This window comes from Phoenix dactylifera, chromosome 15 (genome assembly GCF_051530095.1).
Source record: "Phoenix dactylifera cultivar Ajwa chromosome 15, Ajwa_hap1_PhDact_Kaust_v1.1, whole genome shotgun sequence".
NCBI lineage: Eukaryota > Viridiplantae > Streptophyta > Magnoliopsida > Arecales > Arecaceae > Phoenix > Phoenix dactylifera.
In genome coordinates this window covers 2823219-2849513 of record NC_143204.1, presented here as the reverse complement: position 1 = coordinate 2849513, position 26295 = coordinate 2823219, and the positions used below count along the sequence as shown (strand labels likewise).

Below are 26295 nucleotides of genomic sequence, written 5' to 3'. Positions count from 1 at the left end.
TCATCGTCGTCGAATGCCATGAAACACAAGTTGGCGGTCTCTTCCTTCTCTTCCTCAGAGGAGGATGTGTCGCTATCATCCCAGGTTGCTTTCAACGCCTTCTTCTTCTTCTTTCCATAGTGCTTCTTCTGTTGAGGGCATTCGGAACGGATGTGTCCCGGTCTCTTGCAATCATAACATATGATTGGGTCTCTTTCTTTTTCTTTTTCCTTTTTCCAATCATTTCTCCCTCCAAACTTCTTTCTTGGAAAGGGTTTCTTTCTTCTCATGAATTTCTTGAACTTCCTTACTATTAAGCCCAAGTCCTCATCTTCGCTTTCTTCTTCACTCTCACTGCTTTCTTCTTCACAAACACTTGAAGTAGCCTTGAGTGCGATTGTCTTCTTCTTTGGCACATCTTCTTCATGTTGCTTCATTGTGAGCTCATGCGTCATCAATGAGCCCAATAGTTGTTCAAGTCCCAATGTATTGAGGTCTTTAGCTTCTACGATCGCCGTGACCTTCGCTTCCCAAGCTTTTGGCAAGGACCTGAGAATTTTACTCACAAGTTCTGGGTTAGTGTAAGATTTACCCAAATTCTTTAGACCATTTATTATATCAGTGAAGCGTGTGAACATGCATGAGATGGTTTCGTTGGGTTCCATCTTAAATAACTCATACTTCAAGCTTGTCCCATATTTAGATTCTTTGACTTGATTGGTACCCTCATGGGTAACTTCAAGCCTGTCCCATATTTCCTTGGCGGAACTACATATGGAGACTCTATTAAACTCATTCACATCTAGAGCACAAAATAATGAGTTCATGGCTCTAGCATTGAGTTGAACCATCCTACTATCATTCTCATCCCAATCCTCCTCAGGTTTGGGAACTTGAATGCCATTAACCATGTGAGATGGTTCGTGTGGTCCCTTGATTATAATCCTCCACAAGGCATAATCTTGTGCTTGAATAAAAATCCTCATTCTAGTCTTCCAATAGGAATAATTTGTCCCATTGAAGAGTGGAGGTCTATTGGTTGCCTGCCCCTCAGCAGGAACATTGTTGAAGGGTGTTGCCATCTAGATCTTTGGCTAAGACGGTTAGGTCTTCAAGAAATACACAGAGTACCGGCTCTGATACCACTTGTTGCCCAGAGATGGTCACCCAAGAGGGGGGTGAATTGGGTGTTTTAAACTTTTTGTCTAATTAAAAAAAAACAAAACACACAAGTGTATATGCTAAAGTGAAGATAAAGCTATAAGCACAGTCAATCGCAAACACGAAGATTTATAGTGGTTCGAAGCTTCCACTGCTCCTACATCCACTCCCCAAATACCTTTGGGAATTTCACTATAATCCGCGATTACAGTCCGGTAGTTTTGCGAGTGCACTACCCAACTCGTTGTTTTACACCGGGCTAACAACGAACCCTACAATCTCCCAATTTCACCTAGGCTTGGGATGCCTTTCCCTTGTTCCAAGTCCCTTGACTGGAACAAGCACAATAATGAAATGTTTTACAAAGATTTAAAAGCTCTTAATAAAGCAAATATAACAATGAGAAATATCAAAATCCGGAAGAACCCTTTTGCCGTTGGAAGCGTGGGTAATGGTGGCTCTTCCGATGTGGATCGCGTTGGCTTGAATGTGAGCTTTGAATGCCGAGTGGGAGTGAGTAGTTGAGCACGAAATCAGATGGGAAAGCTTGAAAGCACTTGATTTCTTCTCTTGAAAGCACTAACTCTCTTGAACCTCATTCTCTTTCTTCTCTCTTGAATGATCTTGTGTTTGGTTGGTGAGAAGTTGTTGGAAGGCACTTAAAAGCTCCCTTTTATAGCCCAAAAAGCAATAGATCCGTTAGACACAAAAATATGACCGTTTGAAATTCAAATTTACCTGCAAGAGTGTGTCAGTCGCGTTCCAAGCGCTCCGGAGACGTCTCTGCTTCAACGCGAGACGTCTCGGCTGTATAAAATTTCTTTTGGCGTTGTTTGGAGTCGACTCGGCGCTTTACGGGGACGTCTCTGAAGAAGAACCGCTTGAATGCTTGTTTTTCTGTTATTCTGAGAGAGTCGGCTCGGCACTTTTACGGGGACGTCTCGGGATGTTTGTGCTTTATGCATGGGGACGACTCCGCGATGTCGGGGACGACTCCGCCGTTTTATCAATGAAAAACACGTCCTCTGGAATCCCCTGAGAGAGTCGACTCCGCGCTCTCTGGGGACGACTCGGGAAGTTCGCTTTTTACTCGTGGGGACGACTCCGCGTCCTTCGGAGACGACTCGCGCGCATCCCTTGAAATCGGCCTTTCTGCCGTCTCTGAGAGAGTCGACTCCGCAGAGTCAGGAGTCGACTCCGACCCTGCGAGACGCCTCGCCAGGTGCCGGGGATATCTCCAGACGTGCCAATTCTTCCTGTTCGTGCCAGAGACATCTCTGGGACAATCCGGAGACGTCTCGGCTGTCCCTGATCTGTTTTCTTCATCTTAAAAATTCTTCAAAAAATCCTTGAAAAATATGAAAACATGCCTAGACATTTCTTACCAATATTTTTAGATAAACACCTGAAATCCTCAAATAAATTGTTAATACACAGAAAATTATACTCTAGTGTTTTGTATTCATCAAAATCCATTAGGGGGTCAACAAAAATCTATTCATTCTTCTTGATTATAATCTTTTGGTACTAGTCTAGCCTTGTTTCTTATTACTAATCAATTTTCATCAAGTTTGTTTTTGAAAAACCCATTTAGTTCCAATAACAGAAAATTCAATGGGTCTTTCAATTAAGTTCCAATCATTACTTCTCGTAAACTGATTTAGTTCTTGCATAGCATTAATCCAATTAGTGTCTTTTTCAGCTTCTTCAATATTTTTAAATTCAAACTGAGAAACAAAAGCCAAGTGATTATTTAAATTTATAAGAGATGCTCTAGTTCTGATGCATCACCAAGGATTAATTTCTTAGGATGACCATAAGCATATCTCCAAGCTTTGGTAAGATCATGCTCAGCTATTTCCTCTTGGATTGTAGGAGTTTCTTCAGTTTGCCTTGGTTTCTCCTCATGAATGCTTATCTTTTTAATTTTGTTCTCAAGAAAATCTGCATAATCATCAGCAACTACTTCCTTGCTAGAGGAAATATCATTAGTTTCATTAAAGACAATATGTATAGATTCTTAAACCACAAGAGTTCTTTTATTGAAGACTCTATATGCCTTACTAGACCAGGAGTATCCTAGAAAGATACCTTCATCTGATTTGGCATCAAATTTTTCTAAGTTGTCTTTTCCATTATTATGAATAAAACATCTACAACCAAACACATGAAAATAATTTAATTTTGATTTTCTTTCTTTCCAAAGCTCATAAGGAGTTTTCTTTAAATAGATCTTAGTAAAATCTTGTTTAGATTATGATGTGAAGTGTTAATTGCTTTAGCCCAAAAGTACTTTGGAAGATCGCTTTCACATAACATGGTTCTTTCCATTTCTTACAAAGTTCTATTTTTCCTTTCTACGATTCCATTTTGCTACGAAGTTCTAGGTGCAGAAAAATTATATTCTATTTCTCTTTCACTACAGAAACTTTCAAAATATTGATTTTCAAATTCTGTGCCATGATTACTTCTTATAGCTATAATAGTGGTATTCTTCTTGTTTATGACTTTCTTATAAAATTTCTTGAATAAGTTGAAAACTTCATCTTTATGTGCCAAAAATAGAACCCATGGGAACCTAGAATAGTCATCTATTATCACAAGACCATATTTCTAGTTGGCCCAAAAAGATCTATGTAGAATAGTTCTAGTGGCCTAGTAGTTGAGATTGCATTTTTAGATTTGAATGAATTTCTTGTTTGTTTACCAAATTGGCATGCATTGCAAACTCTATCATTTTCAAATTTGAGTTTTGGTAAACCAATTACTAATTCCTTTTTTATTAGTTTAGATAGTGTGCTATGCTAGTATTGTTGGAAATTGCATCCTAAGAGTCAATCATCAGTGCGCTGATGATTAAATTTTGTAAATGAATTGACAAATTAATAAAATGTTATTTGGCATTGTTCATCATTTTATTGTACATCTTCAAATAAACTCTTATATGATGAAGTCCATAGGACTTGTTTTATGATAAAGGAGGATTTATCTTCAAGTTCTTAAAACTGTTCGCGATCAAATGATATGCTGTTACTAGGACGATAGTATTATCGAGATTAGGTCGTTGTGTGACATATATGTTGGTTGTTCTCTTAACCAAGGAGTGTGGAGATACTGATATGTCACACAGGTGAAGTGTAGGAGTACATTTCACTAAATGTGACCAATTTCGGAACGCTCTACTGTCAAGAGATGTTCCGAGTAGATATGGGTATAAGTTTGGCCCTCGGACCTGAGACCGCAACCTGTGACTAGCAAGCAACTCACTGTACTTTGGTACCGGACTACCTGAATTTCTAATTCAGTGACGGAAGGTCACTGGGTGTAGTCAAGTACTTGCGTAGTCAGTTGTGAGTCAAGATGGAATTGACCCCTCCAAAAAATGGGAGATAACGCCTTGTGTTCAATTTAACAAAACCTTGGCCAGGGTAATCCTTGTGAGAAGTTGATAAGTGCTCAATAATTTATAATTTAGTTACCTTTCCATGGCACTTATCAATATTTTTAAACTGATAAATATATATTTTACCATAAAATTAAATAAACATTGAAATGAATTTAAAATATGGTAAGAGGTAAATAATTCTTTTCTCCAAAACAGACTCTAAACTTGTCTCTCTCCTGGTTATAATCTTTCATGAAAACATATAAAGAGGAGATTGTGTTGAACCAATTTGGTAACATGATGGAGTTGTAATCAAGCTAAGGTTATAATTAAATGGGTTTTGGTCCTGATTCAATCGAAAGTTATAATTAATTATGTATGGGGCAAAGGTTTGATTAACCCTTTTTATTAGGTCACGGTCCGATTTTTAGTCTTGTCTGGTCGAGTTCGATCTGAAGCAGTTTAGCAAGAATTAAATTTAAATAACATTGGGCTCGAGAACAAGTTCAAGCAAATCAACGATCATGACCCATCTCAAATCCAAGGCCAATTCCCAACCAATTTCATACCTACCTTCGTGTAAAATTCATAATTTTAAAATTAAAATAATAATAATAAAATATCCACAGTAATTTCCAGAAAAATTACTGGAATCACTGTTCATATGAACAGTGATTCAATGAAAACACTGTTCATATGAACAGTGTTATGAAAAAAAACTCATTCACTGTTCATCTTCTTCCTCCCGCAGAGCATCTCGGCCGTCCACCTTCCACTGCGTCTTCCCGTCGATCCCGCGGCCGTCCACCTTCCACGGCATCCTCCCGTCGATCCCGCGGCCAGTCTCTCTTCCTAGCCGTCTGTGATCAGCCATCCATGGAGCATCCGAAGCCACCGGTCCAGCCACCTTCTTCTTCAGCTCTCCCGCATCCACACCGAATCTCCTCCGCAATCATCGTCGATCCAGCCACTAGCTTCCGAATCCCAAAGATGGCGTAGCGACTCTTCCTCCTCCGGATTCCTAGATCCAAGCGTGATCGGCTCGTCCCAGCGTCCTCGGGTGTTCCGCCATCAGCCGCGTGCAGCTAGCGATCATCAATCTCCCAGCGTCTCCTCCTCTTCCGTGATCCAATCTCCCCGTAATTCGCCCGGAATGCATCCGTTGGATCCTCCAGCCATCCGTGAAGGAAGCCCCAGCAGCCTGTGAACCAAACTCTTCCGCGTCCGAGCTTCACGGATCACGCCTATTTCCAGCCATCAGCCGCATGCAACAGCGCCCATAATCCCGCCTCCGCGAGATCAAAGACCGTAGACCACGCCCTCCTCCTCTCTGGGAATCGATCGCTGGGTCTTCGGCGAGCTATAAGAAGAAGACGGGAGGAAGGAGGAGAGGGGGGGCTCGGTTCGAAAGAAAACAGAGGGAGGCTCTGTTTCGGTGAAGAAGAAGAAGAAGAAGAAGAAGAAAGCCGAGAGAAAGAAATAAAAAAAGAAGAGAGAGGGGAGGAAAGAGAAGAGTTTGTGATATTTTGGGAATAATGGGAGGTGATCAATTTCATTTGAAGATGGGAGGTCGTCCGGAAGCCATGCTCGGCTAAACGTCTAGTCTAGGGCTGGATGATGCCCTAGCAATGTATCAGGGCAATTGTAGTTCTTACTTTTTTATTATTTTGGAGCTTGTTTAAATTCTTATTTTCAATGAAATATTTCTTTATGATATTTAAATTTCGAGCATGCTAGTTACTAATCATGTTTGCTAAAGTAGTCTAAGATGATCCATGCCTAGGAAGATGAAGTGTGCTGCATCCTAGATTAGCATACTTAGGTAGACACTTCATGCTACACCGAAGATGGATCTTCCTAATACTCTTTATGCTTTTATTTAAAAGGCTTGTAGCCAAAATTGCATGCCTCTCCAAAAGACAAAAATTAAGAACACAATCCTTGATGCAATGCTATGTGGTGGATTCCAAACCCTAGATCTATTTACTCTGATAAATTCCAATCCGTACTCATAGTTTAATTTAGTTAAATCAAGTTAGCAAATCCTTCTTTTTGATTTATTTTTAAAAGAAAAATAACTTATTCTTCAATCCCTGTGGACCGACACCCGTAATCACTATCCTACAGGATACGTGCTATTGCGTGGTTTATTTTTGAAATTGAAAAGAACCGATCAATTTTTTTGGCGCCGTTGCCGGGGATTGCTTGCATAGTTATTTTTCCTATCATTAAAAAAAATTAATTAATTAAAAAAAAACTTTCAAAAAAATATATAAATAAAAAAAATTATTTTCTATTATTGTTACTTTTCTTATCTTTTTTTTCTCTTCTACTAATTTTTTTTTAAAAAAATTTCTTTTGATCTTATTTGATCAGGAATCGAAGGAAAAATCTGGGATGATCAAAAAGAGAACTGCTGGAAAAGAAATGTTGTAGAGGTTTGCCAAAAAAAAAAAAAAAAATTGCTGGGAAAATTTCCTTTGGTAACCTCTAAACCTTTCTTATTTAAATTAAGTATTAGCTTGAAATTTTGTGGTGATTGTTTGATTTTAATTTCAGCAAAAGTGTGAATGCATGCCTGATATACATACACCAATTCATTTGCACTTAGTAAGGGCAATCACCCCAACAAGATAAGAGCCGGATTTCATCATCGGACTCTTGCCCAACTTAGGTGAACTCAATCTCACATAGTGTCACTTTAATTAAAATCAATTAGACGTTGGCTCCTAGGGACATTCGAGCTCAATAGGACGAAGATCACCGAAAGTTGCACCAATTTCGCTCTGTGGCTTAGTTGATGTCTAGGCAAGCTTTGTCCCTATAAGGGAGACAGTTCATCTGTTCGAGGCAAGTGGGTTTTAAGTGGGACCTTTGCGAACGCATCGTGACCCCTCCACTTACCTGGGAGCTTACCTGGTCAACTCGGTTCATTAGACCGGATTGGAGGCTTAGGTGCCCTCTTCAAACCAGTTAGGAGCTGTCTAGTGATTTTAGGACAAAGACTAGGATTGATATGCTTTTCTCTTTTATTGCATGCTTGATTGATCGAGTACTAGTGTATGCACGGTAGTCGTTCTAGAGTACGAAACCTATTACCTTTTGACCCTGAAATAGAACGAACCCTTAGGAACATTCGAGCTAAGATCAGAACATTAGAATCATCCCCACCTTTTAAGATGGCTGAAGAACAACACAAACTCCTGAGGAAGTACTTTACTCCCACTATTTACACTTCTCCATCTTGCATTCGATTACCTGAGGTAGCAGCTGTACAATATGAAATAAAGTCTAGTGTGATCCAAATGCTCCCATCTTTTTATGGGCTCACCAACGAAGAACCATATAAACACCTAGATGAATTCCTTGAGATTTGCACCACTGTCAAGATTCAGAACTTTACTGATGATGCTCTAAAACTTAGATTATTCCCTTTCTCCCTTAAAGATAGAGCCAAACAATGGCTGAATTCTTTAGAAGCTAACTCAATTCGTTCTTGGGATCAAATGCAACAAGAATTCCTTAAAAAATACTTTCCCATAGGAAGAACGAACCAGTTTAGACGTGCCATTACAAGCTTCTCCCAAACTGAGGGAGAAGAATTTCATGAAACTTGGGAGAGATTTAGGGACCTAATCCGTAAATGCCCTCATCATCAAATACCTAAGTGGCAACTAGTGCAATGTTTTCATAACGGATTGACAGAACGAAACCGTCAGATGATCGATGCTGCATGCGGGGGCACCTTTATGCTTCAAAATGAGCATGAAGCATGGCAATTATTTGAAAATCTTAATGAAAACTCCCTCCACCATGCTTCCTGTTCTCGTCAAGCACCCCCGAGTTCTCAAAGAAAAGGGACCATTTGTGAAATTAGTCATTCTATGGACCTGTCTAGCAAGGTAGATGCATTGTCCTATAAGATTGACCAACTGATGATGGGTGGGCATTTCATTAACTCTTTCCAAGCACAAGTGTGTCCTATATGTTCTAGCCCAACCCACCCTATTCATGAGTGCCTCTCAGCGCCCTAATTCTCCGAACTCGTGCAAGAACACATCAATGCTGCTCAAACACAGCCCAGACCGGGTAATGACCCATTTTCCAATACATATAACCCGGGTTGGCGGAATCATCCAAATTTTTCTTGGAGGCAGCAAGCTTCTAATACCTCCCAACCCTTCTCCCAAAATTTTCAAAACCCTCAGAATTTTCATCTCTACCGTCCCTCAAATCAATTTCAACACACTTCTCCTCCACCCCAAAGAAACACAGCCTTTGAGGAGAAAGTGTTGAACGCCCTTCAAGGTTTGGAAACCATTACACAATTGGTGCACTCTCACACGCAATCAATCGCCAAGCTAGAATCCCAGATGGGGCAACTAGCTAATGCACTAAACAAGCAAGAGGAAGGAAAGCTTCCAAGCCAACCACTAAGTAATCCTAGGGGACAATACATGGCTCAAGAAAATCAATTAAATGCAATTCATCATGAACAAGCCAATGCTTTGACTACCCTAAGGAGTGGACGTATAATAGACAATAAGATTGGGGAGGACAACAATAAGAAAGGTGAAGAAGAGGATAGAAATGTGTCAAATGAAAATCTAAAACCTTCTTCTTCTTCTTCAGCTAGTCCATCTTCTGCCAAAACTCACATCCCAAAGGCCCCATTTCCTGAAGCTCTTACTTCACCCTCTCCATTTGGCAAAAAGGGAACTTCATTAGAAGAGATGATAGAGGTCTTCAAACAAGTTAAAATCAACCTCCCACTCCTTGATGCCATCAGACAAGTTCCCTCCTATGCCAAATTTCTCAAAGACCTTTGTACACAAAAGCGAAAATCTAGGACACATGTGCCTAAAAAGGTCTTCCTAACTGAGCAAGTGAGTTCTATTCTCCAACACAACACCCCTCCAAAATTCAAAGATCCTGGTGCTCCCACGATCTCCTGTGTCTTAGGAAATAATTTCATTGATCGAGCACTCTTAGATCTAGGGGCAAGTGTCAACCTTTTACCTTATTCAGTTTATGAGAAGCTTGGTTTAGGTGAGTTAAAACCAACCTCGGTATCCCTTCAATTGGCTGATCAATCCGTAAAAACACCACATGGGATAATTGAAGATGTTCTTGTCAAGGTAGATAAATTTTATTTTCCAGTAGATTTCATCGTCCTTGATATGGAACATGAACCTAATCCTAAGAAACAAATCCCCGTGATCCTTGGGCGCCCCTTTTTAGCAACAGCCAATGCGTGCATCAATTGTAGAACAGGGGTAATGGACATATCATTTGGGAACATGAAGGTAAAATTAAATGTGTTCAATGCGGCCGACCAACCCGCGAGGGAAGTTGAGTGTTTTATGATAGACAAAATAGATGACCTCATAAAAGGAGATGCAAAAACTACCTCACTGTGTCTGGCTGAAGACAATAAACTTAGCGCTTGTTGGGAGGCAACCCAATTATTTTAGTTTTCTTTTAACATTGAGAACAATGTTAGGTTTAGGTTTGGGGGTATTTTTAAGTATTTTTTAACATTTTTTTTTTGTTTGCATCTCTTGCATTCGTTTTCACTTCATAATGTTAGATTTATCAAAAGAAATAAAAAAATAAAAAAAATAATAAAAAGATCTTTTAAAAAAAAGTATGTTCATTTTCATTTTTTATAAAATAATAATAAAAAAAATTAAAAAAAAGTTTTTATTTTTAAAAAAACCTAATTTCTATACATTTATGCAAGAATGATAAACACACAAGGTATATAAAATCTAAAAAGCCCAACGACTAGTCGGAAGTAATACAAATTTAAGTTCTTTTCATTAAGTCTCTCTTAGGGAGTTGTAAGCTAATTAATACTTCGGAATTTCACTACACACTGGCCGACACTTCTAAGGTCTAGGCTCGACATTATGTTGATAGTATAGTAGCAACCTTGGACCCTGATGAATCATACTTATCTTATCCAAAAAAAAATCATCATTAATGAAAATGGATTTAGTCAGGAACATCGAAAAGGGCTACCTATTGTCAAAGGTCAAGTGGGCTTGTGATGAGGACTTCGAGCATAAGTCCGTAGGGGAGTCTTGATGCCCGACACCTTATGCCAACTGGTGTGAGAGTTGTCGACTGATTGCTTGTTACATAGAGAAATCACCACAAGAGTAAAAGTGCACAATTTATATCTTTTTGAAAAGAATTCTTACATTCAATGAAAAAAAAATATTAGAAAAAAAATGCTGTATTGACCTTGAAAAAGACAATAGTGTGAAAGCCGACGTTGTAAAAATTCGAGTAAACTGGAATATTACAGATAAAGCCCGTGAGGTACTAAAGTAAATATCCACAACTCTCGAAATCCTGCAGATAAGATGATTTTGAATCAGTGAGTAGGTCTTTTCGACCAATCCTTGAAAATTACTAGTATTAACAATATTTTGGAGATCCGAACTCTTAGCTTGTGTACGATCCAGATTTCACCGAGCACTCCAGTATAAATAAGTCTTACAACTTCCTAAACGGAAACTTAATGACTTTAACTTAGATTGCATACTAATCTAGAATTTGGGCTGACTTGGTAAATAAAACCATGTGTGCTTTGAAATTCTTATCATTTATGTATCTTAAATTAGATTTTAATTTAAAAAAAAGTTTTTTTTTTCTAGCTAGTATGCACTTGGAATTTGAAGTTTCATCAATCGAATTAAAAAAAAAAAAAACAACAACAACAACAAATTAATCATAACAATAAATGATATTAAAGTTTGTGGGTATCTTCACTGGAAACCCTCACGAGACTATAACTCGTCCACTAGGGTAACATAGGGGTTTAAAGCCTTGTTGCGTATGGTAAATGCAATCGCGATGCCTGCGAAAGTGAGTTAGAGCTTTTTTTTAATTTCATTTTGCTCGAGGACTAGCAAAACATAGGTTTGGGGGTGTGATAAGTGCTCAATAATTTATAATTTAGTTACCTTTCCATGGCACTTATCAATATTTTTAAACTGATAAATATATATTTTACCATAAAATTAAATAAACATTGAAATGAATTTAAAATATGGTAAGAGGTAAATAATTCTTTTCTCCAAAACAGACTCTAAACTTGTCTCTCTCCTGGCTATAATCTTTCATGAAAATATATAAAGAGGAGATTGTGTTGACCCGATTTGGTAACATGACGGAGTTGTAATCAAGCTAAGGTTATAATTAAATGGATTTTGGTCCTGATTCGATCGAAAGTTATAATTAATTATGTATGGGGCAAAGGTTTGATTAACCCTTTTTATTAGGTCACGGTCCGGTTTTTAGTCTTGTCTGGTCGAGTTCGATCTGAAGCAGTTTAGCAAGAATTAAATTTAAATAACATTGGGCTCGAGAACAAGTTCAAGCAAATCAACGATCATGACCCATCTCAAATCCAAAGCCAATTCCCAACCAATTTCGTACCTACCTTCGTGTAAAATTCATAATTTTAAAATTAAAATAATAATAATAAAATATCCACAGTAATTTCCAGAAAAATTACTGGAATCACTGTTCATATGAACAGTGATTCCGTGAAAACATTGTTCATATGAACAGTGTTATAAAAAAACTCATTCACTGTTCATCTTCTTCCTCCCGCAGAGCATCTCGGCCGTCCACCTTCCACTGCGTCTTCCCGTCGATCCCGCAGCCGTCCACCTTCCACGGCGTCCTCCCATCGATCCCGCAGCCAGTCTCTCTTCCTAGCCGTCTGTGATCAGCCATCCATGGAGCATCCGAAGCCACCGGTCCAGCCACCTTCTTCTTCAGCTCTCCCGCATCCACACCGAATCTCCTCCGCAATCATCGTCGATTCAGCCACCAGCTTCCGAATCCCAAAGATGGCGTAGCGACTCTTCCTCCTCCGGATTCCTAGCTCCAAGCGTGATCGGCTCGTCCCAACGTCCTCGGGTGTTCCGCCATCAGCCGCATGCAGCTAGCGATCATCAATCTCCCAGCGTATCCTCCTCTTCCGTGATCCAATCTCCCCGTAATTCGCCCGGAATGCATCCGTTGGATCCTCCAGCCATCCGTGAAGGAAGCCCCAGCAGCCTGTGAGCCAAACTCTTCCGCGTCCGAGTTTCACGGATCACGCCTATTTCCAGCCATCAGCCGCATGCAACAGCGCCCATAATCCCGCCTCCGCGAGATCAAAGACCGTAGACCACGCCCTCCTCCTCTCTGGGAATCGATCGCTGGGTCTTCGGCGAGCTATAAGAAGAAGACGGGAGGAAGGAGGAGAGGGGGGGCTCGGTTCGAAAGAAAACAGAGGGAGGCTCTGTTTCGGTGAAGAAGAAGAAGAAGAAGAAGAAGAAAGCCGAGAGAAAGAAATAAAAAAAGAAGAGAGAGGGGAGGAAAGAGAAGAGTTTGTGATATTTTGGGAATAATGGGAGGTGATCAATTTCATTTGAAGATGGGAGGTCGTCCGGAAGCCATGCTCGGCTAAACGTCTAGTCTAGGGCTGGATGAAGTCCTAGCAATGTATCAGGGCAATTGTAGTTCTTACTTTTTTATTATTTTGGAGCTTGTTTAAATTCTTATTTTCAATGAAATATTTCTTTATGATATTTAAATTTCGAGCATGCTAGTTACTAATCATGTTTGCTAAAGTAGTCTAAGATGATCCATGCCTAGGAAGATGAAGTGTGCTGCATCCTAGATTAGCATACTTAGGTAGACACTTCATGCTACACCGAAGATGGATCTTCCTAATACTCTTTATGCTTTTATTTTAAAAGGCTTGTAGCCAAAATTGCATGCCTCTCCAAAAGACAAAAATTAAGAACACAATCCTTGATGCAATGCTATGTGGTGGATTCCAAACCCTAGATCTATTTACTCTGATAAATTCCAATCGTACTCATAGTTTAATTTAGTTAAATCAAGTTAGCAAATCCTTCTTTTTGATTTATTTTTAAAAGAAAAATAACTTATTCTTCAATCCCTGTGGACCGACACCCGTAATCACTATCCTACAGGATACGTGCTATTGCGTGGTTTATTTTTGAAATTGAAAAGAACCGATCAATTTTTTTGGCGCCGTTGCTGGGGATTGCTTGCATTGTTATTTTTCCTATCATTAAAAAAAAATTAATTAATTAAAAAAAACTTTCAAAAAAATATATAAATAAAAAAAATTATTTTCTATTATTGTTACTTTTCTTATCTTTTTTTTCTCTTCTACTAATTTTTTTTTAAAAAAATTTCTTTTGATCTTATTTGATCAGGAATCGAAGAAAAAATCTGGGATGATCAAAAAGAGAACTGCTGGAAAAGAAATGTTGTAGAAGTTTGCCAAAAAAAAAATTAAATTGCTGGGAAAATTCTCTTTGGTAACCTCTAAACCTTTCTTATTTAAATTAAGTATTAGCTTGAAATTTTGTGGTGATTGTTTGATTTTAATTTCAGCAAAAGTGTGAATGCATACCTGATACACATACACCAATTCATTTGCACTTAGTAAAGGCAATCACCCTAATAAGATAAGAGCCGGATTTCATCACCGGACTCTTGCCCAACTTAGGTGAACTCAATCTCACATAGTGTCACTTTAATTAAAATCAATTAGACGTTGGCTCCTAGGGACATTCGAGCTCAATAGGACGAAGATCACCGAAAGTTGCACCAATTTCGCTCTGTGGCTTAGTTGATGTTTAGGCAAGCTTTGTCCCTATAAGGGAGACAGTTCATCTGTTCGAGGCAAGCGGGTTTTAAGTGGGACCTTTGCGAACGCATCGTGACCCCTCCACTTACCTGGGAGCTTACTTGGTCAACTCGGTTCATTAGACCGGATTGGAGGCTTAGGTGCCCTCTTCAAACCAGTTAGGAGCTGTCTAGTGATTTTAGGACAAAGACTAGGATTGATATGCTTTTCTCTTTTATTGCATGCTTGATTGATCGAGTACTAGTGTATGCACGGTAGTCGTTCTAGAGTACGAAACCTATTACCTTTTGACCTTGAAATAGAACGAACCCTTAGGAACATTCGAGCTAAGATCAAAACATTAGAATCATCCCCACCTTTTAAGATGGCTGAAGAACAACCCAAACTCCTGAGGGAGTACTTTACTCCCACTATTTACACTTCCCCATCTTGCATTCGATTACCTGAGGTAGCAGCTGTACAATATGAAATAAAGTCTAGTGTGATCCAAATGCTCCCATCTTTTTATGGGCTCACCAACGAAGAACCATATAAACACCTAGATGAATTCCTTAAGATTTGCACCACTGTCAAGATTCAGAACTTTACTGATGATGCTCTAAAACTTAGATTATTCCCCTTCTCCCTTAAAGATAGAGCCAAACAATGGCTGAATTCTTTAGAAGCTAACTCAATTCGTTCTTGGGATCAAATGCAACAAGAATTCCTTAAAAAATACTTTCCCATAGGAAGAATGAACCAGTTTAGACGTGCCATTACAAGCTTCTCCCAAACTGAGGGAGAAGAATTTCATGAAACTTGGGAGAGATTTAGGGACCTAATCCGTAAATGCCCTCATCATCAAATACCTAAGTGGCAACTAGTGCAATGTTTTCATAATGGATTGACAGAACGAAACCGTCAGATGATCGATGCTGCATGCGGGGGCTCTTTTATGCTTCAAAATGAGCATGAAGCATGGCAATTATTTGAAAATCTTAATAAAAACTCCCTCCACCATACTTCCTGTTTTCGTCAAGCACCCCCGAGTTCTCAAAGAAAAGGGACCATTTGTGAAATTAGTCATTCTATGGACCTGTCTAGCAAGGTAGATGCATTGTCCTATAAGATTGACCAACTGATGATGGGTGGGCATTTCATTAACTCTTTCCAAGCACAAGTGTGTACTATATGTTCTAGCCCAACCCACCCTATTCATGAGTGCCCCTCAGCGCCCCAATTCCCCGAACTCGTGCAAGAACACATCAATGCTGCTCAAACACAGCCCAGACCGGGTAATAACCCATTTTCCAATACATATAACCCGGGTTGGCGGAATCATCCAAATTTTTTTTGGAGGCAGCAAGCTTCTAATACCTCCCAACCCTTCTCCCAAAATTTTCAAAACCCTCAGAATTTTCATCTCTACCGTCCCTCAAATTAATTTCAACACACTCCTCCTCCACCCCAAAGAAACACAGCCTTTGAGGAGAAAGTGTTGAACGCCCTTCAAGGTTTGGAAACCATTACACAATTGGTGCACTCTCACACGCAATCAATCGCCAAGCTAGAATCCCAGATGGGGCAACTAGCTAATGCACTAAACAAGCGAGAGGAAGAAAAGCTTCCAAGCCAACCACTAAGTAATCCTAGGGGACAATACATGGCTCAAGAAAATCAATTAAATGCAATTCATCATGAACAAGCCAATGCTTTGACTACCCTAAGGAGTGGACGTATAATAGACAATAAGATTGGGGAGGACAGCAATAAGGAAGGTGAAGAAGAGGATAGAAATGTGTCAAATGAAAATCTAAAATCTTCTTCTTCTTCTTCAGCTAGTCCATCTTCTGCCAAAACTCACATCCCAAAGGCCCCATTTCCTGAAGCTCTTACTTCACCCTCTCCATTTGGCAAAAAGGGAACTTCATTAGAAGAGATGATAGAGGTCTTCAAACAAGTTAAAATCAACCTCCCACTCCTTGATGCCATCAGACAAGTTCCCTCCTATGCCAAATTTCTCAAAAACCTTTGTACACAAAAGCGAAAATCTAGGACACATGTGCCTAAAAAGGTCTTCCTAACTGAGCAAGTGAGTTCTATTCTCCAACACAACACCCCTCCAAAATTCAAAGATCCTGGTGCTCCCACGATCTCCTGTGTCTAAGGAAATAATTTCATTGATCGAGCACTCTTAGATCTAGGGGCAAGTGTCAACCTTTTACCTTATTCAGTTTATGAGAAGCTTGGTTTAGGTGAGTTAAAACCAACCTCGGTATCCCTTCAATTGGCTGATCGATCCGTAAAAACACCACATGGGATAATTGAAGATGTTCTTGTCAAGGTAGATAAATTTTATTTTCCGGTAGATTTCATCGTCCTTGATATGGAACATGAACCTAATCCTAAGAAACAAATCCTCGTGATTTTCCGCCCCTTTTTAGCAACAGCCAATGCGTGCATCAATTGTAGAACAGGGGTAATGAACATATCATTTGGAAACATGAAGGTAAAATTAAATGTGTTCAATGCGGCCGACCAACCCGCGAGGGAAGTTGAGTATTTTATGATAGACGAAATAGATGACCTCATAAAAGGAGATGCAAAAACTACCTCACTGTGTCTGGCTGAAGACAATAAACTTAGCGCTTGTTGGGAGGCAACCCAATTATTTTAGTTTTTTTTTAACATTGAGAACAATGTTAGGTTTGGGGGTATTTTTAAGTATTTTTTAACATTTTTTTTTGTTTGCATCTCTTGCATTCGTTTTCACTTCATAATGTTAGATTTATCAAAAGAAATAAAAAAATAAAAAAATAATAAAAAGATCTTTTAAAAAAAAGTATGTTCATTTTCATTTTTTATAAAATAATAATAAAAAAAATTAAAAAAAAGTTTTTGTTTTAAAAAAAACCTAATTTCTATACATTTATGCAAGAATGATAAACACACAAGGTATATAAAATCTAAAAAGTCCAACGACTAGTCGGAAGTAATACAAATTTAAGTTCTTTTCATTAAGTCTCTCTTAGGGAGTTGTAAGCTAATTAATACTTCGGAATTTCATTACACACTGGCCGACACTTCTAAGGTCTAGGCTCGACATTATGTTGATAGTATAGTAGCAACCTTGGACCCTGATGAATCATACTTATCTTATCCAAAAAAAAAAAAATCATCATTAATGAAAATGGATTTAGTCAGGAACATCGAAAAGGGCTACCTATTGTCAAAGATCAAGTGGGCTTGTGATGAGGACTTCGAGCATAAGTCCGTAGGGGAGTCTTGATGCCCAACACCTTATGCCAACTGGTGTGAGAGTTGTCGACTGATTGCTTGTTACATGGAGAAATCACCACAAGAGTAAAAGTGCACAATTTATATCTTTTTGAAAAGACTTCTTACATTCAATGAAAAAAAATATTAGAAAAAAAATGCTGTATTGACCTTGAAAAAGACAATAGTGTGAAAGCCGACGTTGTAAAAATTCGAGTAAACTGGAATATTACAGATAAAGCCCGTGAGGTACTAAAGTAAACATCCACAACTCTCGAAATCCTGCAGATAAGATGATTTTGAATCAGTGAGTAGGTCTTTTCGACCAACCCTTGGAAATTACTAGTATTAACAATATTTTGGAGATCCGAACCCTTAGCTTGTGTACGGTCCAGATTTCACCGAGCACTCCAGTATAAATAAGTCTTACAACTCCCTAAACGGAAACTTAATGACTTTAACTTAGATTGCATACTAATCTAGAATTTGGGCTGACTTGGTAAATAAAACCATGTGTGCTTTGAAATTCTTATCATTTATGTATCTTAAATTAGATTTTAATTAAAAAAAAGTTTTTTTTTTCTAGCTAGTATGCACTTGGAATTTGAAGTTTCATCAATTGAATTAAAAAAAAAAAAAAAACAACAACAACAACAAATTAATCATAACAATAAATGATATTAATGTTTGTGGGTATCTTCACTGGAAACCCTCACGAGACTATAACTCGTCCACTAGGGTAACCTAGGGGTTTAAAGCCTTGTTGCGTATGGTAAATGCAATCGCGATGCCTGCGAAAGTGAGTTAGAGCTTTTCTTTAATTTCATTTTGCTCGAGGACTAGCAAAACATAGGTTTGGGGGTGTGATAAGTGCTCAATAATTTATAATTTAGTTACCTTTCCATGGCACTTATCAATATTTTTAAACTGATAAATATATATTTTACCTTAAAATTAAATAAACATTGAAATGAATTTAAAATATGGTAAGAGGTAAATAATTCTCTTCTCCAAAATAGACTCTAAACTTGTCTCTCTCCTGGTTATAATCTTTCATGAAAACATATAAAGAGGAGATTGTGTTGACCCGATTTGGTAACATGATGGAGTTGTAATCAAGCTAAGGTTATAATTAAATGGGTTTTGGTCCTGATTCGATCGAAAGTTATAATTAATTATGTATGGGGCAAAGGTTTGATTAACCCTTTTTATTAGGTCACGGTCCAGTTTTTAGTCTTGTCTGGTCGAGTTCGATCTGAAGCAGTTTAGCAAGAATTAAATTTAAATAACATTGGGCTCGAGAACAAGTTCAAGCAAATCAACGATCATGACCCATCTCAAATCCAAAGCCAATTTCCAACCAATTTCGTACCTACCTTTGTGTAAAATTCATAATTTTAAAATTAAAATAATAATAATAAAATATCCACAGTAATTTCCAGAAAAATTACTGGAATCACTGTTCATATGAACAGTGATTCCGTGAAAACACTGTTCATATGAACAGTGTTATGAAAAAAAACTCATTCACTGTTCATCTTCTTCCTCCCGCAGAGCATCTCGGCCGTCCACCTTCCACTGCGTCTTCCCGTCGATCCCGCGGCCGTCCACCTTCCACGGCATCCTCCCGTCGATCCCGCGGCCAGTCTCTCTTCCTAGCCGTCTGTGATCAGCCATCCATGGAGCATCCGAAGCCACCGGTCTAGCCACCTTCTTCTTCAGCTCTCCCGCATCCACACCGAATCTCCTCCGCAATCATCGTCGATCCAGCCACCAGCTTCCGAATCCCAAAGATGGCGTAGCGACTCTTCCTCCTCCGGATTCCTAGCTCCAAGCGTGATCGGCTCGTCCCAGCGTCCTCGGGTGTTCCGCCATCAGCCGCGTGCAACTAGCGATCATCAATCTCCCAGCGTATCCTCCTCTTCCGTGATCCAATCTCCCCGTAATTCGCCCGGAATGCATCCGTTGGATCCTCCAGCCATCCGTGAAGGAAGCCCCAGCAGCCTGTGAGCCAAACTCTTCCACGTCCGAGCTTCACGGATCACGCCTATTTCCAGCCATCAGCCGCATGCAACAGCGCCCATAATCCCACCTCTGCGAGATCAAAGACCGTAGACCACGCCCTCCTCCTCTCTGGGAATCGATCGCTGGGTCTTCGGCGAGCTATAAGAAGAAGACGGGAGGAAGGAGGAGAGGGGGGGCTCGGTTCGAAAGAAAACAGAGGGAGGCTCTATTTCGGTGAAGAAGAAGAAGAAGAAGAAGAAGAAGAAAGCCGAGAGAAAGAAATAAAAAAAGAAGAGAGAGGGGAGGAAAGAGAAGAGTTTGTGATATTTTGGGAATAATGGGAGGTGATCAATTTCATTTGAAGATGGGAGGTCGTCCGGAAGCCATGCTCGGTTAAACGTCTAGTCTAGGGCTGGATGATGCCCTAGCAATGTATCAGGGCAATTGTAGTTCTTACTTTTTTATTATTTTGGAGCTTGTTTAAATTCTTATTTTCAATGAAATATTTCTTTATGATATTTAAATTTCGAGCATGCTAGTTACTAATCATGTTTGCTAAAGTAGTCTAAGATGATCCATGCCTAGGAAGATGAAGTGTGCTGCATCCTAGATTAGCATACTTAGGTAGACACTTCATGCTACACCGAAGATGGATCTTCCTAATACTCTTTATACTTTTATTTTAAAAGGCTTGTAGCCAAAATTGCATGCCTCTCCAAAAGACAAAAATTAAGAACACAATCCTTGATGCAATGCTATGTGGTGGATTCCAAACCCTAGATCTATTTACTCTGATAAATTCCAATCCGTACTCATAGTTTAATTTAGTTAAATCAAGTTAGCAAATCCTTCTTTTTGATTTATTTTTAAAAGAAAAATAACTTATTCTTCAATCCCTGTGGACCGACACCCGTAATCACTATCCTACAGAATACGTGCTATTGCGTAGTTTATTTTTGAAATTGAAAAGAACCGATCAGAAGTCACAGGATTTCTAAAGTTGAATCACATCATGGATGCACTTATTACAGAGTTGACAGAACTCTGAAGTCATCCTGGCATTTAGGAGTCATAAGGATAAATTATACGGTAACCATAGTCCAAGGGTTCTTGAATGTTGCTTTGTGATCATTCGTCCTATCCGGACGTCGGGTACCATTGCTAGATGGTCATTTCGATTAGTACAAAAAGTTGTTCTTGTGCTACTGGCTTAGGTTCGAACCTATGGGGTCACATGCATAGAAGTTTCTAGGTTGATCAAATGGCTGATTAATGATTAAGAATCATTCAGGGATAATTTGGTCAATTCGATTGACAAATTATCCTAAGCAAAAGTTGCATTAAAATAATTATTGAATTATTGGAGGGTTAATTAGTAATTGAATTACTAATAAATTTAATTTGATTGAATTATTGGACTTTAATTAAGCCAAATTGAATTAGATTCAATTTGGGCTAAATTAGGGTTTGACTTAATTCGATCCGAGCCGATTGGGCATAACCTAATTGATCGGACTTGACCTAATTGGATTGAAATTGACTCTAGTCAATTAAGAGTCATTATTATGTAGAATTAAGTAAAATTAATTGCAATTGGATTGTAATTGGGCTGATTTAATGAGCCAAATCAAATTAGGTTCGATCCAAATTAATTTGGGTTCATGATTGGGTCAATTTGATTAAACCAAGGTTTGTGCGGATTTTAAAGACCACATGTCGTCGTAGAATGAATATGACTTAAGTCATGTTCACACTATGCGGACTTTAAAGTCCACATGGTGTCGTAGGATATATGCTCCCAGATCAATTAATTCTCTTAATGAGATTAGGAATCCTAATGTGATTAGAAAATTAATCAATTGATTAAGTGGACACATGTCATGCATCTATGAGCACAAGGATTGGACACTTGGCATTAATCTAAGGATGGGTTATAGTCCCATGCTCCTAATAAGATTAGGAGAGCCTTAAATCCAATCTATAAAAGGGTAGCAAGAGAGACATTATGATCAATTCTCTCCTCTTCCTCTCCACGCCAAGGGTTTAGTGATTTTGATTTTTTTAAGAACTTAGAGTTCTGAAAAATTTAGAAAAGGGTCACTTCATTACTTCTCCTCTTCTCCTTCTTCATGTTCTTCCTTCATCTCATAAGATCAATCAAAGTTTGACAGATTTTAGGAAGAACAAAATCAGCCACAGCAGGGTTCCGCGCAAGCTAGCACTTCCGCGGGATCAGATCAACCTGGAGCTTCGCATGGATCATCCGTAGAGGCCAGACACCTGTGTGGCTACGAGGCTCGACTTTCAGATCTTCAAATCCAACCTCTTCATCATAAGGTATGAGATTTATTTATCTTAGTTAGGTTTAGAACTTAACAAGGATTGCTGATTTTCTAATTCTATGATTAATCATGCTTATAGTTATTTTTACATAAATTGTTTAAACATTCCTGTAATTTATTTTTGAGATATGATCTTCCTTGCATGCTTGGAATTAAAGAGTTTAATTCTATCTTTCCGCTGCATTTTTTTGAAAATTTTTAAAATTACATGTATGCAAAAATCGGCTTTTTTCCTTCAATTGGTATTAGAGCCAGGTTAAATGTTTAAACAATTTATGCTTAAAATAATTGTAATTAAATCTAAGATTTATAAATATGTTTAGATCAGATCTAAAGAAGATTTATGAATGATTTAATTACTATATTTGCATGATTAACTAGATCTGAAATTTGGATGCATGTAATGCATGTTTTATGATTAATATATGTGATATATTGAACATGTAAAATTTGAAATCATAAACTTATTTAGATTAGATCTAAATGCAATTTATGATCCTTTTAATCTCTGATTTTGTAAGACATATAAGATCTGAAAATAAATGATTATGATGCATGTTATTTAAGTTAATTCATGTTAATTATATATGTGATATATGAACATAAATTGTTAATGATTTAAATATGAATTAAATATGAAAGGTGCCAAATCCACTATTTTTATCCACCGATGGCAGCTGGTGTTGCACAAAAGTGTCAAATCCACTATATTTATCCACCGATGGCAGCCGGTGTCCAAATCCACTATTATAATCATTGGTGGTGCGGTGTCGAAACCGGTTCCTCACAGATTATAAGTCGACAGGTCCAACATATAATCCCTATTGGTGGGGCAGAACAGAACAGAACAGATCATAGCCATGCTGAGAATGCATATATATAAAAAGTAGATTTCATAAATTGCCCAGTCATAGTTTATGGATTTCAGAGCATAATTTTCAAATGAAATTTAACATGCCATACCCATTTTACTAAATACAAAATGTATTTCAAAATTTAATCCACTAATAATTATTTTACCAAATAATTTAGAAAAATGCACTTTGAAGCATTAAGTTACTTACCTCTTCTCGCTTAATCCCTACTTCAGATAGGCGGATCAGGTTCACCTGTTTAAATTTAATTAATTTCTTATTAATTTCAGAGCTAAACAAAATTCAGAAATAATACTACTGGGCACAGCCCAACAGGATCCAAAGTTGGTCCATAATGAACATGGCCCGATAGGGCCCACATCGAACATGGCCCAATGGGCCCCCATAGACCCGGCCCAATAGGGCCCCTAAGGTTGGCCTCTAATTGATTCATTTATGAAATAAAAATTCATTTCAGGGACCAACATCTAATTACATAGCACCATTCCGTAATAAAAATTGAGAAAAAGGACCAAATAAATATAGTTGGGGATCTTTATGTAATAAATCTTTCTTATAGGGATCAAATACAAATTGCAGAAGGCTCTTTTGTGAAATAATATACTGTCCAGGGCTTCACTGCAAAATTCTATTTATTGGCCAAACGGGTTCGGGTTTCGGATTTTGGGTCTGAATTGGGTTTCGAGTTTCGGGTTTTGGGTCTGAATTGAGTTTCGGATTTCGGATTTCGAATTCGGATTTTGGATTTTTAGATTTCAAATTTGGACTGGGCCCAAGTTTGGCCTACGAGGGTACGGCCCAAATAGGGCCCAAATAAACTGAACCGGGCCCAAGTGGGGCCCACGGTGAGCAGGGCCCAATGGGCCCATCGTACCGCTCACGGCCCACAATGGGCCTTCTTCCTCACCAAACTTCCAATGGGAAGGGGAGGTGGGAATCGGGAGAAGGGAGAGGGCCGGCTGGGTGGCTGGAGGCCATCCCTCGGTCGACGGTCAGCCGGCTGCAGTGGCGGCCGGCGATTGCGGCGGTGACTGATGGGGAGGAAGAGACCGAGGGTGGTCTTGGTTTGGGGCCAAAATAAAGGGAGAAAAGCCATACTTGATTCGACTAGATCGAAGAGCAAAAAGGGTAGAGGGCTTACTGGCGAGTGGCGGAGAGGCAGATCCTAGCCACGGCTGTTTGATCCGGTGGACAAGCGGCGGCGGTAGCAGTGCTCGGAACCGAGAGGATGGATCTCAGAATAGGGGAAGGCCATGACAGGAATCCGGATGGCGCTCGGTCAGAAAGACACGCCGATCACTCGGGAGGTAAGAACAGAGGAAGGAGAGGGAGGAGAGGAAGAAGAGGGAGCTCGACGGTGATCTAGAGGAGGGGAAAGGGCTTCATAGCCCTAGTGCAATGGCTCTCCGCCGCGTGAATCGCAGCGGTCGAGCGAATTTCATGGCCTGATTGGCCGTGGATTAGCTAGAGGAGGGGTGCCGCGGGATGCCTGCGATGCCCTCGCCCCGATCGCCCCCTAAGGAGTCGGAGAGGATTGCGTTTGTGATCCTTTATTCTGGCTCTTTCCAAAAAAAACGAGGCTGAAGTCGGCAGGTATCTCACACTTTGTTAGGGCTTCAGCAGATTTTTGGTTATAAAAAGACAAAGTATGTAATTGTTATATTTTATTATGTGTATTTTGGTCAAAAAATAGCTTTCTGATAAAGCCTAAAATAGCATTTTCTGAAAGCTCCAAAATGGAGCTTCTTCTAAAAAGCTGTTTTTAGCTTTCTGGAAAAACAAAAAACTGCTTTCCGAAATTTTTACTAAACACCCTTTTTTATCCAAAAGTGCTTTTGGAGGGCTAGAAAGTGCTTTTTGGTCCTCCAAAAACTCCCCCAAATGGAACTTTAAATATTTTGTGATCATCAAAACTAATCCTCCGAGTCAACAACTTTCTACTATAACCAGCGCTATATCCTTTTAGCATAGCCCAATGCTATACCTTCTTATCCACCTTTGAATGACGTTGTGATGGTGGCAAAAGTCTTTGAAGATGAAGACATGTAGATTCATGCTACTCTTCATTCTCCCTTCGATCTCTATCATTACCTTCTAGCTGAACAAATATTGATGGCATACCTATGCACATCAACCCTGTTGTTATGGAAGACTCTGCAGTTTTTCCATTGGCCAATAGAGTCCCTTAGGATCTCAAGTTTTCTAGCACTCGTCTAGATAGGATAGAAAAATGCCAACATATCTTCGAATCGATTATGGATTTCTTTCCATAAAATTTATCAATTAGTTTCTATTACACTTTATTGTGATATATGATACTTATTTAAACATTTTAATAAATATATATTCTTAATCCAACTAGAGGTGTGGAGGCTACTTACTAGGTTGTTAGCTTACTCTTCTTTTTTTGCCTTTTTACTGGATACTAATGAGTAGCTTAGAAGGGATTATAGGCTGACCGCTGAAGGAGTATGGTTTAGCAAGCTATCTCTTAATGAATAAATACATATTAAAAATTTATTGCGTAATTTTGGAAGAAAAGACTGTTTAATTTAGATTTTCTGGATGCTCTATCATCTACCATTTCCTACCTTGATGTATATCTCTTTGTATATTGAGCAATTCAGGTAGACTTTGTATATCCTATGGGCTAAACTCTATAGGATGTGTGGCCATCCATCATATGCTCGGCTCATGGTCGAGATATTGATTCCTCCACACAACAATTTGCTGGTGGGCCGCAGGATGCCTGTGACGCCCTCGCCCCGATCGCCCCCGGAGGAGTCGGAGAGGATCGTGTTTGCGATCCTCTATTCCGGCTCTTCCCAAAAAGAATGGGGCTGAAGTCGGCTGGGGCTGCCGACTTCAGTTTTTCGTCCTCGAAATTTAACATACCTTAGCTTGCAAAAAGGTCTGGATGTTATTTTATTTATTTATTTATTTTTTCTTCATCTTGTCCTCCAGTTCTCATGTAACCTCACGTTCTGAGTGATTGCTCCACTGGATTTTAACATAAGGAATCGTGCACCTCCTCAATAGTTGTTCCTTTCTATCAACCATACGTACAGGCTGCTCAGGATATGTCAAATCTTCTCTAAGCTGCAAGAGAGCCGCTTCTGCCACATGGCTCATGTCTGGAACATACTTTCTTAACATGAAAACATGAAAGACATTGTAAACTCCAGACAGTGAAGGTGGGAGTGCCAATTTGTATGCGACAGCTCCAACTCTTGCCAAAATTTCAAAGGGGCCCACATAGCGCGGACTGAGTTTCCTTATCGAAAATAATGGATATGGGTATTCATTTACTATTGGAATATCTTCCAATCTTTGATCTGTCTGGTGTCAACTACTGTAGCAATATACGCCATACTTTTCTTTCTGAGTAGCCACTTAATTTGTATAGCAGAGACAACTCGAGGAGAAGTATATGCACCACTACCCATGAAGCTGATTTCAATGTCTCCTAGGATCTGGAAGTTTACCCATTTTTCATGGCAGTTAATGATAGCAAAATGTGACGCTAATCAGTCCATTCCAAGAATTATGTCAAAGTCATGCATATCTATAACTATCAAATTAGAAGGCAAGTCTCTACCTACT

General features: G+C 39.0%; 2 non-coding genes across 2 annotated transcripts; both read right to left on the bottom strand.

Annotated features, from left to right (window-relative positions):
* Nucleotides 1–8080: 8080 nt before the first annotated feature.
* On the bottom strand, nt 8081–8186 carry LOC120106378 (small nucleolar RNA R71). Its single transcript, XR_005508544.1, has one exon. It is a non-coding gene; the product is annotated as a small nucleolar RNA R71 (small nucleolar RNA).
* Nucleotides 8187–14956: 6770 nt separating this feature from the next.
* Nucleotides 14957–15062, bottom strand: LOC120106379 (small nucleolar RNA R71). Its single transcript, XR_005508545.1, has one exon. It is a non-coding gene; the product is annotated as a small nucleolar RNA R71 (small nucleolar RNA).
* Between the last annotated feature and the right edge of the window lie 11233 nt (nt 15063–26295).